At 37.9% G+C, this 15,957-nt stretch overlaps 1 long non-coding RNA gene across 1 annotated transcript; it reads right to left on the bottom strand.

Annotated features, from left to right (window-relative positions):
- Window positions 1-13,354: 13,354 nt before the first annotated feature.
- On the bottom strand, window positions 13,355-15,429 carry LOC117274517 (uncharacterized). The gene is made up of 2 exons (XR_004504634.2): window positions 15,142-15,429; window positions 13,355-13,852 (listed from the first exon to the last, which is right to left on the bottom strand). It is a non-coding gene; the product is annotated as an uncharacterized lncRNA (long non-coding RNA).
- Between the last annotated feature and the right edge of the window lie 528 nt (window positions 15,430-15,957).

The following is a 15,957-nucleotide window of genomic DNA, read 5'->3' as shown; positions in this document are numbered from 1 at the left end:
TGTGCTTAACTCCATACTTTGCTAGAACATTATTTAACAATTTGTTACATAAGTGAGTTCCTCCGTCACTTATCAGCACCCTTGGAGTCCCAAAGCATGTGAAAATGTGCTTCTTTACAAAGTTTACCACTACCTTGGCATTATTAGTAGGAAGAGAAATGGCCTCCACCCACTTAGACACATAGTCGACTGCCACCAAAATGTACCTGTGACCATTTGAGTATGGGAACGGTCCCATAAAATCAATCCCCCAAACATCAAAGAGTTCTACGGCCAGAATAGTTTGCAAAGGCATCTTGTGCTTCTTCGTGATCGTTCCGGTTCTTTGGCACCTGTCACACTTTTTAACAAAGGCGTGTGCATCCCTAAATAATTTTGGCCAATAGAAACCCGATTGCAGCACTTTTTGGGCGGTTCTATCCCCACTGTGATGACCTCCATATGGAGAAGCATGACAGTCATGCAATATTGCATTCATCTCCTCCTCAGGGACACACCTTTGTACCAACTGATCTGCACACTCCTTATATAAAAATGGCTCATCCCACATGTAGAGCGTTACATCATGTAAAAATCTTCTTCTATTATCGGGTGTCAATGATGGTGGTGTCACCCCGCTTGCAATAAAATTCATGTAATCTGCATACCACAGGGCTTCACTCGAGGTGATTTCCAATAACTTCTCATCCGAAAATGTCTCCTTAATCGACTCCCAGCTACATGGCTTCGATTTTCTAATCTGGACAAGTGATCAACCACTTGATTCTCTGCCCCTTTTCGATCTCAAATCTCTAAGTCAATTCTTGCAAGAGAAGGACCCATCTAATTAATCTCGGCTTGGCGTCTCTCTTTTCAAACAAGTACCTTATAGCTAAGTGATCTGTGTAGACGATGACTTTGGTTCCCACTAGATAGGATCTGAACTTGTCAAATGCCCACACCATTACAAGAAACTCTTTTTCAGTAACAGTGTAGATCATCTGGGCTGGATTTAGAGTTTTGCTCGCGTAATAAATGGAATGAAAGATTTTCTCGCTTCTCTGGCCTTGAACATCTCCAATTGCTATGTCACTCGTATCGCATATCAACTCAAATGGCTGTACCCAATCCGGGGCAATGATAATTGGTGAAGTCACCAATCTTCCCTTTAACTCCTCAAATGCTTTTAGACAAGCATCATAAAACTTGAAGGGAATATCTTTCTCAAGGAGCCTGCACATAGGAGAAGAAATTTTTGAAACGACGATAAAAAACTGCATGGCCCAAGAAACCGCGAATGCCCTTGGCGGATGTCGGTGGGGGCAATTTTTCAATGGCCTCCACCTTTGTTTTGTCCACCTAGAAACCATTTTTGGACACTTTGTATCCCAAGACTATACCTTCACGTACCATGAAATGACACTTTTCACAGTTTAGCACCAAGTTTGTCTTTTCACACATATCAAGCACTTTATCAAGGTTCATTAAACAATTATCAAAAGAACACCCAAACACAGAAAAGTCATCCATGAACATTTCTACAAATCTTTCAACCATGTCAGTAAAAATAACCATCATACATCTTTGAAAAGTCGCAGGTTCATTACAGAGACCAAAGGGCATTCTCTTAAACGCATACGTTCCATAGGGACACGTAAATGTAGTTTTCTCTTGGTCCTCTGGTCTATAGCAATCTGATTATACCCTGAATCGCCATCTAGGAAACAGTAGTATTCATGTCTGGCTAATCTATCAAACATTTGATCAATAAAGGGAAGGGGAAAGTGGTCCTTTCGGGTGGCATTGTTTAGTTTTCTATAATCTATGCAAATTCTCCACCTAGTCACAGTTCTTGTGGGAATCATGTCATTATTCTCATTAAACACTACAGTCATCCCCTCTTCTTAGGCACACATTGGACGGGGCTTACCCATTTGCTATCATAGATTGGAAATACCATACCTGTGTCAAGCCACTTGATCACTTCTTTTCTTACCATCTCTTTCATGATTGGATTTAAGCGACATTGTTGCTCTACACTTGGCTTGTGCCCCTCCTCCATGAGGATTTTATACATGCAGAAAGCTTGACTAATGCCTCTAATGTCAGACATCGTCCACCCTATTGCTCGTGTGTGCCCACGTAGCACTCTCAACAGCTTTTCTTCCTACAATTTAGACAAGTCAGAAGAAATAATAACAGGTAAAGTGTCAGAACCACCCAAATAAGCACATTGAAGGTGAGAGGGAAAGGGTTTAAGTTCCAGTTTTGGAGCTTCTTCAATCGACGGCTTTGGAGGAGGCCCACTTGGCCTATTTAGGGGCTCAAAAGGGCTTAATCCCTGCATGTAAGCATATGATGCATCTAGGATATACATCATCTCATCAACCTCATCATCAATCTCCAAGATGTCGAACAACATGAGTGCTTTCTCTAGAGAATCGTCTAGATGTACACTCGTGTCAATAAGTTGCTCATCCACCTCCACAACATATATCATAGAGAGCTCCTCATAATGGCGGGGAAGTTGGATTGCTTTGTAGACATTAAAAATTGCTTCCTCGTTGTCCACCCTCATAATCATTTTTCCCTCTCTCACTTTAATAATTTCATCACCTGTAGCCAAGAGAGGTCGTACCAATATGATTGGAACTTATTCATCAGCCTCATAATCTAGGATAATGAAGTCCGTGGGGAAGATGAATTTCCCAATTTGCAGTAATACATCTTCAATCACTCCTTCAAGGTAGGCTATGGACTTATCAGCTAGTTGTAACATCATTGTGGTTGGTCTTGAAGCTCCCAGACCCAATTGCTTGAACAAGGACAAGGGCATCAGATTTATGCTCGCCCCCAAAACACAAAGAGCACGACCCATATCGATATTACCAATCCGCATAGGGATGGTGAAACTGCCAGGATCCTTAAACTTTTGAGAAAGCTTGTTTTGGACTCTTGAAGTGCACTCCTCAGTAAGTGCAACTGTCTCGAATTCAATCAATCTCCCCTTGTGAGCCACTATATCTTTTATGTACTTAGCATACTTTGGAATTTCGTGAAGTACATCTACCAATGGAATATTCAATTGAACCTGGCTCAACATAGAGAGGAATTTGTTGAACATGTGGTCATCATTCTTCTTCTGTAATCTTTAGGGGAAAGGTGGTAGTGGCCTTGCAGCATTCACTGGCTCTGAACTTGCATCATCTTTCTTTGACTCATGTGTTACCTTAGGAATCAACTCCCCCTCAGGTATAGGCTTGTCCTTTCTCTTCTTTGGCACTTTTTCTAATTCCCTCTCATTTCTGAGTGTCACTGCATTAACTTGAGGGTTCTTCTTGTATCACTGGGAAAAGTTCCTGCAAATCTAGTATTTTTATTTGATACTAACTACCCCATTTGTCTCTCGAGATTTCTAAAATCGATCCGGAGTTGTTGGTTGTCAAGCAAAAACTTCTTCAACAAGTCATTTGTGCTCTCCTCTACTTGCTGGGGTGGCTTCTGAGGTTGATTAAAGTTTCCTTGGGGCCTATAATGATTTAGAGTCGACTGATTTACACCTCAGGAGAAGTTAGGATGATTCTTCCAATTTAGATTGTAAGTGTTCCCATATTGTGTATGTTGGTTCATCGGACCTATGCTCTGTTGCCCTACATAGTAGATAGATTCAGGATTCGTGGGGCACATGTCACTCGTGTGACTGTCACCACATAATTCGCAGCAAGTAGACATTTGTTGTACATGTTGCATCTGTTGTGTTTGGTGCATTGTCATTCTATTCATCTGATTTGCCGATTTTGCTATATCTGCTCCCATGGCTGAGAAGTCATCAAGCTCAATTACACCGGCTGCTTTTTGTTTAATTGCTCTTCGTGATTCCCCATCTCTTGCTAATTATGATCATTAGCAGTGAAGTTGTTCAGCAAGAGCTGGATTTCACTATACAGCCTCGCCATGCAACTACCCCCACAAGCTGAATCACGATTCATTTTTGATGTCTCGTCTAGCCCATCAACGGAAGTATGACCCAACACCTCATCAGTCTGACAATGATGTGGGCAGTCTCTAAGTAGCTTCTTGTATCTTTCCCAAGCTTAACGAAGAGTCTCGCCATCCCGTCGTTAGAACCCAAGAATCTAGCTCCTCAGCGACTTTGTCTTCTTAATAGGGAAAAACTTGATAAAGAATTTCCTTGCTAGATCATCCCAAGTGTGGATTGAGTTCGCATGCTCCTTTTGCAACCATTCCTTATCTTCCCCCAGCAGTGAAAAGGGAAACAGTGCCAGCCTGACATAGTCCTTGGAAACGTTCGGATAATTGTAAGTGTCCGTAATTTCCAAGAAGTTTTGAATGTGCCTCTTCGGGTCTTCCTGAGATAGACCCACATATTCCCATGTGGACTGAATTAGCTGTACCATGTACTGTTTGAGTTCAAAGTGACCAGTGATATCAGGCTTCACAATAGCCTGAGTCATATTAGCATGATTGGGCCTTGCAGCTTCTATCACTGGGCGCTCTTCATTACCTGCCATCTCTATTGGCTGAGGTTGAACTATGATGTCCAACTCTCTTTCTATTCTAGTTCTAGCTTCGACTTCTCTCCTCACTCTGTGAAGTCTTCGTTCAATTTCAGGATCAAGAGGGAGGAGATTGTTTGCGCTTATACTCCTCCGCATTCAAGAGAAGAGCCTGCGTTAACACAAACAAGATAAACTAAAAATTAAAACTTGAACAAATATCTAATAAAAGCTTAACTCAGTCAAGTAGCTAATTTCTAAGTCCCCGGCAACGGTGCCAAAAACTTGTTGCGACCAAACACACTCACGCAAGTATACGTGGTCGTCAAGTAATAGAGTGGTGAATAGAGTATCGTTCCCACGAAGACTTATGATTAGCTTTTGACTGATTCAAACTCAAAAAACTTATCGATTCAAGAGATTTCTCACAAAGTGTGTAAGTGCCTAATTTACTACCTAAGAACCAATTTACTACAAAGTGTGTAATCTCCTATATTTCAACCAAGCAAGCCAATTAGGTATATTTCTATCCTAATTGCGATTTCATTCCCCGATGCCCGAGTTCAAGAACTTTCTCTATTTAATTCTATATTGTCACGCCCCAAACTTGAAGAGGCGTGGCCGGCACTCGGTGCCATACTCGGCCCGAGCGTACCACTTTATAACTGGGAACTATGGAGGGTAACCCTCAACTTAGGCTGATGAGGCCATATTCTGAATCATCTAAAAATAATGTCTACAACCATGAATAACAAACTAAACATCTACATAGGGCTGGTAAAGCCACAATACTGATATAAAAAATGTACAGGATTCGTCTACAAGCCTCTAGGAATAATTGAATTGTATCATGGTCAGGACAGGGCCTAGACCTACCCATCAAACTTATATATATGAAATGGACTCCAAGGTATCGACCTGGTAACTCCGAGGAAGTGGAGCTTACCAACCAAGCTGATATTTGACTTTGTCTACTTGGAAGGTCTATCTAGCTGTCTATTAGTACTTGCAGGCATGAAATACAGCGTCCCCATCAAAAGGGACATCAGTACAAAATAATGTACTGAGTATGTAAGGCAACAAGATAACTGAAATCTGAAATTGAACTGATAATAAAATAACTGAAAGTACCTGGGGAGTCAAATATAATTTGAAGATATGCTTACCTGCTGCTACTGACTCATGTCTCTCAATATAGTAAGTAAAATAGATGCCTGGCCCTATAAGGCTCGGTATGTGTAACTGCTCTGTCATAGTAGGATCGCTCATAGGCACTCAGCCATACTAGGCTCGGTATCTCGGCCATTCTAGGCTCGCTCATAGGCGCTCGGTCACAATAGGCTCAGTATATAACTTACCATCTGATCAGAGGTTGCCCAATAAGGGCCTGCCCACCGATTATAGCTCGATGGTGATGAAAATACTGTAATACTGTATATATATAGACCTTCTGCTCTCTTGACTTGAAGAAGATAATACTCAATTGAATATTAAGTCTCGATAAGGGAGAATACTGTAACTTATGAAACTAGGATAATGTGAATAAATTCATAAATACGAACTTCTCTTTATGTCTCATTATCAAACACAAGTAGCTACGAGATCATGCCAAAATGAAGGAAGGGCTTAGCCTTAACATACCTTTGCAATCTTCTCTCCAATCGTCAACCAAGCTCAATATTATCTTCTTACGTCTACAATGAGTAACCCGACTTCGTCGTCATCATATAAGCATTGTAACTCTCATATTTCAAAACCAATATTCTACAAAAAAACGAACAGCACCTCCCCTATGTTTACTACATCCCATAAGTTACTAAAAGTCACCAAACAGCCCAAACAACAACAATATAATTCACAATAAACTCTCTGATTAGTTCAACAATCATTTTGAGCGGCAAGCTCGATTTACAAATAACAAAATATAATTTAATTCAATTCCTTTTCCATGAATCTGCCTACAACTTGTATAATATCATACTTATGCTTAACATATCATTTTCATCCCAAAACATCTAAAAATAATCTTTAAAAATAGTCCACACGCCTAGTTCCTTAAACTTTATTGTCAACCTCTTATTTTTCATGTTATCTTCTTCAATCCACTGAATTAGCATATAGATAAGCTTAACAACAATATCCACAACATAATCAAACTATTTATAATAATTTCCAACCATAACCAACCATATATATAGCCTCAACACAGCCCACAAAAACAATAGTGATACCTTATGGCATGTCGATTACTATCTTGAAGATTTTAACTCAAACAAAACATAATTAACCTTAAGCACAATCAAGAACATGATTTACATACCTTAGGCAGTAGATACAACTTAAAATTTCAGCCATAACAATATATATATATATATATATATATATATATATATATATATATATATATATATATATATATATATATATATATATAGCCTTAAAATAACCCAACAAAAGATAACAATAATTCTTCCCCTTTCAAGTGTTATCTTGTAATCTTCATCCAATAACTTGACCAACACATAGATAAGATTAATCCCAAGAAATAGGGCGTTATACATACCTTAAAGAATCTGGAAAAACTCGAACCAAAGCTTCCCTTATCTTATAACCACCCTTAGTCACATCACGACACCATAGAGACTTTCTTCTTCACTTAGGCTAACTTTTGATGTTTGATTATGGTGTATTTATTTAGAATTTGTTTGGAGCCTTTGGGGAGCTGTTTGGGAGGGTTTGGAGAGTGTGAGTCTGGAAGGAGAACGAAAAATGAGCAAAGCTCATCCAAAAAACGAGATAAGAATAAGTGAAGGTCGGGCCCCGACCAAGTGGGTCCCATAAGGGCCTCCTGCGCAGTCTCGCAAAAATACAAATATCTCTCTACAATGATATCGTATTGATGAAAGGTTTGAAGCGTTAGAAACTAGACACATGGGGATTTAATTACATATAAATATCTATATGTAAATATTAATATATCTGGAGAAAACCGCCTCGCAACCTGGCCTATAAACCTGTCAGTTTCTCCGAAGTGCGGCAACGTGACTTGGCGACCCTACTTTAAAAATCCATATTTCTTTACTCCGATATCGTATGAATAAATGGTTTGGACCGTTGGAAACTAGGTTTATATACCTTCATTTTTGTATGATATATGTCCCAAAATGACATCACAAAACTTACAAATTAATTTCTCAAAACGGTTCATTACAAGGCAAATCTTAACTCGATTTTTCTGCAACTTAAATCCGATTTTTTCTAAACTTTATATTCCATATCCAAACATCATGTATAGTCATATCATAACTTTAAAATCATTTAAATTATGATTATAAATTCTCATATTCATCTTAACTTACTTAAGACTTCGGTAAACCTTTCTTATCCTTGTAGAATGATTTCGTACTTTTTGAGCTTACTTTAGATAATCCTATAATAACAGTGACGTCTGAAGTATGGGGTGTAACAACATGTACCCTTAGAAATATTTGTCCCCGAATGATAACTCTTAAAGGCTTGCAAAAATGGGATGTAACATCATTAAATCACTTTATATACTTTCAAAGAGGATCTCATTTTCAAGCTTACATCAATTGACTTACGATGTACTTTCACGTACAAAAACATAGGGTGTAACATCATACCCCCCCCTTTGGAACATTCGTCCTCGAATGTTGACTGATGTGCTTATCATTCTCATAACCTACTTTAATATTGTCCTTTGCCATCTAGGCAACTGTTCTATGAATAAATCCAAAGGCCAGGGCATTCCCCCCTTTAGGGCTCTTTCTCACGCCACGACTCGCGGTCAGAATTATTCCAATCTCGTAACTATTGCTACCTTCTATCATGCAGTTTATATGACTTTGTCCTTGTATGTGTGCCTATGCGAATCTTCTCTCATTTTTCTCCAGCTTTTAATCAATCTCTAGGCCTCACTTTGTAAACATATACATGACTACGGCAAGCTGTCCCTCTAGGCATCTATAGGTATACTGAAGTTCTTCGCTTGGTACTTTGTTGAATGTACCACTATTGCTATATCTTGTTTCCTATCCTTGCTTATCTGTCCTTATAGCTTTACTACAACTAGGTAGGTCATGTTATACCATAACACTTACTTCGGTTTATTACTACCTATGTCTGTTACCCAACTCCAGGTTACTCGCTCGCTGCTTATCCTATATGTATAAATCTAAGTCCTTTAGTTCTTCCTCATTACTGTTCATCTTAAGAATGACAACCTAATCTCATCTCATACTTTGTAACTTTTATCCATCCATTGTTGATTCACCTTAATGTTGATCCATAATCTACCACTAATAACTTAAAACTTCTTACATAATACATTGTCACTAAGGCTCACATCTCACCGGGGAACATTTGAAGTGATTTGCCTGATCCTCCTAGGGATGATACTATACTTCAATAACCGTATTTCATAGCATCTTAACATGATTCATCATATGGGTTCTAATCCCGTGCAACTCATGAAATCCCTTTTCTCAAAATTGTTACTCAATCAAAGGCCTAAACGTCATCCTCTTATCTATCACCATTACACCCTTATTCTACTACCAGGGAAGCATTTCATCTCTTCTAATTTCTCCTAGTCTTAGACTCCTCTGAGTCAATTCAAGCTATACTGAGCTTTCTATAACTTACGAAAATCATCAACTCTCTTAATTTGATAGGCTTAATCCCGAGGCCTTACCTATTCTTGTCACCTTCTCACTCATCTTTTCTTATCCTTACTACCATCTACCTAAATCCTTGTCACTCTACCATATTTTAGTTTGCGACCTACACATATCTATTTATACTACTCACAACCTTCCTTTAACTTGCTAGCACCATAGATTTCTTTTCGTGCCTTCTCAGTTGCCTTTAAACATAAGCAATTACTTTTCCTGGTCGTTCTGCCACTTGTTGAATGAATACATGGCTTATCTTATTGCCCATAATTAATGAAATTTCCTGTAACTCATATGATCTCAAATATCAGCTTTTGATTTTTTTTTTCTTCTTCCCGTTCATTAGCCACGATAGGTGGAACTTTCTTATGGAGTACAAACAATGGTGTAGTGAGACTGTTGTTACAAGACCATTTCTTCTTTATGTCACAATGCTTAGGTGGAAGACTTCTTCCTTATTTCCCCAGCTGGTATTTCTTTGTAGTACGTAAGGAGACCTTCTGGCTCTTGTAAAGTTACGAGCTTGGTATATTGTATACCCGAAGGAATTCTCAATATTCTTACTCGCCTACAAATATCCTGAGTTATATACCTCTATTCCCTTGTGCTCGTAGGGTTACTTCTGAACTCAAATTTTGACTGTCTCCTTAGTGGCACTCTCTCTTATTTCCGTAACACTTATACGGTACCTTTAATTACTCCAACTCCTATATGAATATTTCTCAAGGGTTACGACGTCATATCTGCGAGACTGAATTCACTATGTTAGGGTTCACTACGTCTATCTTGCATGATCTATTTATTTATCCCTGACCTCTTGTCTAGCCAACATCGTGAGAATTTCAGCGATCGCGTTCCAACGATAATAGAATGGACAACAGAAGAATAAGCTTTAAAGGTCATTCAGGAAGATGCTTCCTAAAGAAAGCACAATGAGCAGAGTTAAGCTAAAGGGACTAAGTATGCTAGTTACACTAAAGAGGTATGGCCGGCACCCAGTGCCATACTCGACCCGAGCGTACCATTTTATAACTGTGAACTCTGGAGGGTAAACCTTAACTTAGGCCGATGAGGCCATATTCTGAACCATCTAAAAATAACGTCTACAACAGCAATAACAAACTAAACATCTACATAGGGCTGGTAAAGCCACAATACTGGTATAAAAAAATATACAGGACTCGTCTACAAGCCTCTAGGAATAACTGAATTGTATCATGGTCGGGACAGGGCCTCGACCTATCCATCAAACCTGTATATATAAAATGGACTCCAAGGTATCGATCGACCTGGTAACTCCGAGGAAGTGGAGCTTATCAACCAAGCTGATGTTTGACTTTGTCTACTTGAAAGGTCTATCTAGTTGTCTATTAGTACCTGCAGGCATGAAATGTAGCATCCCCACCAAAAGGGACATCAATACGAAATAATGTACCGAGTATGTAAGGCAACAAGATAACTGAAATCTGAAACTGAACTGATAATATAATAACTGAAATTACTTGGGGAGTGAAATATAATTTGAAGATATGCTTACCTACTGATACTGACTCATCTCTCTCAATATAGTAAGTAAAATAGTTGTCCGTCCCTATAAGGCTCGGTATGTGTAACTGCTATGTCGTAATAGGCTCTTTCATAGGCGCTCGGCCATACTAGGCTCTATATCTCGGCCATTCTGGGCTCGCTCATAGGCGCTCAGCCACAGTAGGCTCGGTATATAACTTATCATCTGATCAGAGGTTGCCCAATAGGGGCCTGCCCACCGATTATAGCTCGATAGTGGTGAAAATATTGTAATACTATATATATATATATATATATATATATATATATATATATATATATATATATATAGACCTTATGCTTTCTTGACCGGAAGAAGACAATACTCAATTGAATATAAAGTCTCGATAAGGGAGAATACTGTAACTTATGAGACTAGGATAATGTGAATAAATTCATGAATACGAACTTCTCTTTATGTCTCATTATCAAACACATGTAGCTACCATATCATGCCAAAATGAAGGAAGGGCTTAGCCTTAATATACCTTTCCAATCTTCTCTCCAATCGTCAACCAAGCTCAATATGATCTTCTTACGTCTACAATGAGTAACCCGACTTCGTCGTCATCATATAAGCATTGTAACTCTCATATTTCAAAGCCAATATTCTACAAAAAAAAATGGACTGCACCTCCCCTGTTTTTACTACATCCCATAAGTTACTAAAGGTCACCAAACAGCCCAAACAACAACAATATAATTCACAATAAACTCTCTGATTACTTCAACAACTATTTTGAGCGGCAAGCTCGATTTACAATTAACAAAATATATTTAATCCAATTATTTTTCCATGAATCTGCCTACTACTTGTATAACATCATACTTATGCTTACCATATCATTTTTATCCCAAAATATCTAAGAATAATCTTCACAAATAGTCCACACGCCTAGCACTTTAACCTTTATCGTCAACCTCTTATTTTTCATGTTATCTTCTTCAATCCACTGAATTAGCACATAGATAAGCTTAACAACAGCATCCACAATATAATCAAACTATTTATAACAATTTTCATTCATAACCAACCATATATATAGCCTCAACACAGCCCACAAAAAAAATAATGATTCCTTATGCCATGTCAATTACTATCTTGAAGATTTTAACTCAAACAACTCAAACAACACATGATTAACCTTAAGTACAACCAAGAACATGATTTACATACCTTAGGCAGTAGATACAACTTAAAATTTCAGCCATAACAACATATATATATATAGCCATAACAACATACACACACACAAACACGCATATATATATATATATATAGCCTTAAAATAACCCAACAAAAGATAACAACAACTCTTCCCCTTTCAAGTGTTATCTTGTAATCTTCATCCAATAACTTGACCAACACATTAATAAGATTAATCCCAAGAAATAGGATGTTATACATACCTTAAAGAATCTGAAAAAACTCGAACCAAAGCTTCCCTTATCTTATAACCACCCTTAGTCACATCACGACACCATAGAGACTTTCTTCTTCACTTAGGCTAACTTTTGATGTTTGATTTGGTGTATTTCTTTGGAATTTATTTGGAGCCTTTGGGGAGCTATTTGGGATGGTTTGTAGAGTGTGAGTCTGGAAGGAGAACGAAAAATGAGCAAAGCTCATCCAAAAAACAAGATAAGAATAAGTGAAGATCGGGCCCCGACCAAGTGGGTCCCATAGGGGCCTCCTGCGCAGTCTCGCAAAAATGCAAATATCTCTCTACAATGATGTCGTATTGATGAACGGTTTGAAGTGTTAGAAACTAGACACATGGGGATTTAATTACATATAAATATCTATATGTAAATCTCAATATATTGGGAGAAAACGGCCTCGCAACCTGGCCTATAAACCTGCCAGTTTCTCCGAAGTGCGGCGACGTGACTTGACGACCCTACTTTAAAAATCCATATTTCTTTACTCCGATATAATATGAATAAATGGTTTGGACCGTTGGAAACTAGGTTCATATACCTTAATTTTGGTATGATATATGTCCCAAAATGACATCATAATGCTTACAAATTAATTTCTCAAAATGGCTCGTTACAAGGCAAATCTTAATTCGATTTTTCCGCAACTTAAATTCGATTTTTCCCAAACTTTATATTCCATATCCAAACATCATGTATAGCCATAGCATAACTTTAAACTCATTTAAATCATGATTAGAAAGTCTCATATTCATCTTAACTTACTTAAGTTTTCGGTAAACCTTTCTTATCCTTGTAGAAGGATTTCGTCCTTTTTGAGCTTACTTTAGATAATCCTATAATGACAGTGACGTTCGAAGTACGGGGTGTAACACCATGTCCCCTTAGAAATATTTGTCCCCGAATGATAACTCTTAAAGGCTTACAAAAATGGGACGTAACATCATTAAATCACTTTATATACTTTCAAAGAGGATCTCATTTTCAAGCTTACATCAATTGACTTACGATGTACTTTCACGTACAAAAATATGGGGTGTAACATATACGCAATCTAGAATTTTCACTTTCGAGTTAAACTCTAGATTCGTAAATAGTATTTCACTGTTAGCTACTTAGCAAAATAATTAAGGACATAATTAAATAAACAATCCAATATGACAAACTCAAACTCATCAATTTAAACATCAAACGTCAACATTCATGTAGCACCCATGACCCCAGAATAATAGGGTTCTTAGCCACTCATGTTCATACAATCATCAAAAATAATGTTCTCAAACATAAAATCAATGAATACTAGAAGAAGAATGGAAGAATTGATCAAATTCGTGCTCCCGAGTGTTTCGTACTTTTGTTCTTCTCTCCAAGTCTCGTACTCCCCCTTAAAATAGATTTAGGTTGGCTTTTATATGAGTTGGGGGCATCTTGGGGTCGAAATAACCGAGTCCTAGTCGAAATAGGACATGTTCCCGTTTTGAGCGTCCAGGGCAGCGTGGGGTGCTGGCCCTGGTGCTCAACTTTCCAACTTTCTGTTTTGTGCGCCACAGGCAGCGCCCCACGGTGCATGTGGCCCTCAAATGTGCACTTTTGCCTTTTCTTCCCATTTTCGCTCCAATACGCGCACTTTCGTCTCAAATCGCATTCGAATGATTCCTACACATAGAAGTACCACAAATTAGCACAAATCATCATATTATATATCCGAAATCTACGAGACATGAGCATAATGCGATACAATATACATCAAAATATATATACGTGAAACCGAATATCAATGGTGCCAAAAGAAAGGAAGTTTCTATGTGGGGATCATTTTCGTCCACAAAACTGTCAATTGTAATTGTAACATTCAGTACGACAGTACCTAAATAAAAGAAGGTCCAACTTATATACACTCACAGTATAAACTTTTTACAATATTAGTGTATTTAGCTTAAAAGGGAGCCTTGGCGTAATTGGTAAAGTTGCTGCCGTGTGATCAGGAGGTCACGAGTTCAAGCTGTGGAAACAACCTCTTGCAAAAATGTAGGGTAAGACTGCGTATAATAGACCCTTATGGTCCGACCCTTTTCCGGACCCTGCGCATAACGGAAGCTTAGTGCACCGAACTGCTCTATTAGTATATTTAGCTTGTTATATAGATTGTTACTCAATATTTCAAATTATCAGATCGTGTTTACATGTTACTACACCTAATGATATAATAATATTACATACTATCATTATACATAATTTAATAAACTACATGAGTTAGGCGTGGCAGTGAAAGCAATGGCCAGCTCCAGGTCGGCAGAAATCTTTCCACTAGAGGATTCAGAGAATTAATTAAGTCAAACTAAAACCTGAACAATGTAGTGGCTGGAGCAATGAATGAGGAAATAATACCCCACAGCCCTGCACGCCACGTCTGATGTCGCGGGCCTGCGCGAATAAGACAGAAGTCCGAAGCAAGAAGTGGGATTTGTCAATGTGAGAAGAGGGGTACGAAGGAAGCACATTAATTAGTACTGTATCTTCAGATGGATGTGGCCAAGACTTAAAGATAGTGACATGACACTCCTTTTTGAGTGGTTATGCGCTTTCTGGAAAACAATTTTGCATTATATGCACATACACCGACCTGTTGGTATTGAACTAGTTATCTCGTACGTACATGGATAAGTTTGATATTAAGAGAGGCCCTCATGATTTGCCTTTAGAAACATACTATCTAATGCTGTAATGAGATGAACTTGATCTAACACAATGGAAATAAACATATACCATATATATAAACTAACCTAGTATTTCACGCCATATGGTAATAAACATACCATATATAAACTAACCTAGTATTTCATGTGAGTCATTTAATATCAACTAAACCGGACGGCCATAAAGAGCAATGTGCCCAATTAATATTAGATAGGCATATTACCAATGTTGAAGATAGTTTGGCTCACCAGGTCGTTCATTTGAGAAGCTAGAGGCCAAGACGAAAGGAGGAGGCGGCCTCACTTTCAACAATATAATGGAACCTGACATTTATATTCAGATTGAAACGACACTTAAACGTTCTTAAATCTTACTTAGCGTTGGCTTTCACTCCACTACAAAACCTAACCGATCGAGACAATTGGATAGAGACAGTTCAAAACCTTTATAAATGCCACTATATATGCTATGGCTTCATTTATTATATATGATGGTATTTGATTGAATACAAAGTCTAATGGTTAATTAGATTCATATACTACATTAGTGATAAAAATTTGTCAAATAGTGGTTGAAAAATGGTTCTAGAGAGACATCATATTAAAATTTAAATAGTTTAGTGAAATTAAATCTTAAAATTTGTGGAATTTCTTTAAAATTAATATTATGATAACAAACATTGTGTGTCATTAAAAAAGTAAAGTATTCTTATATCTCGACGCAGGTATTGTAACTTGAGGTGCATGTGACCAAAGATATGACAAGTCATTGACATAATTAAACGTCCCAAATAATACCTAGCTAGGGGAATAGTTCTTAGTGTCTTATATAATTTAGTGCTTTAATTGAGATAGATGTGACCGAGGATACCACAAGTCGTTGGCACCAAACCCCACACTATACCTAACAAGGGAAATAGTGCCTAGGAGTAAAATTTTAGTGATCTTCTAAATCTTGCTATCATATTTTGCCATTCGATCTGCTATTTTGTTTTGCTCCCTGTAGTTATGCTCGATCAAGGGGTCTCTGAATTAGCTGGCAAAGGCATGCAATCATAAATAATG

This window comes from Nicotiana tomentosiformis, chromosome 2 (genome assembly GCF_000390325.3).
Source record: "Nicotiana tomentosiformis chromosome 2, ASM39032v3, whole genome shotgun sequence".
Taxonomy (NCBI): domain Eukaryota; kingdom Viridiplantae; phylum Streptophyta; class Magnoliopsida; order Solanales; family Solanaceae; genus Nicotiana; species Nicotiana tomentosiformis.
The sequence above is the reverse complement of the archived record's forward strand: the minus strand, read 5'-3'. Positions and strand labels throughout refer to the sequence as shown.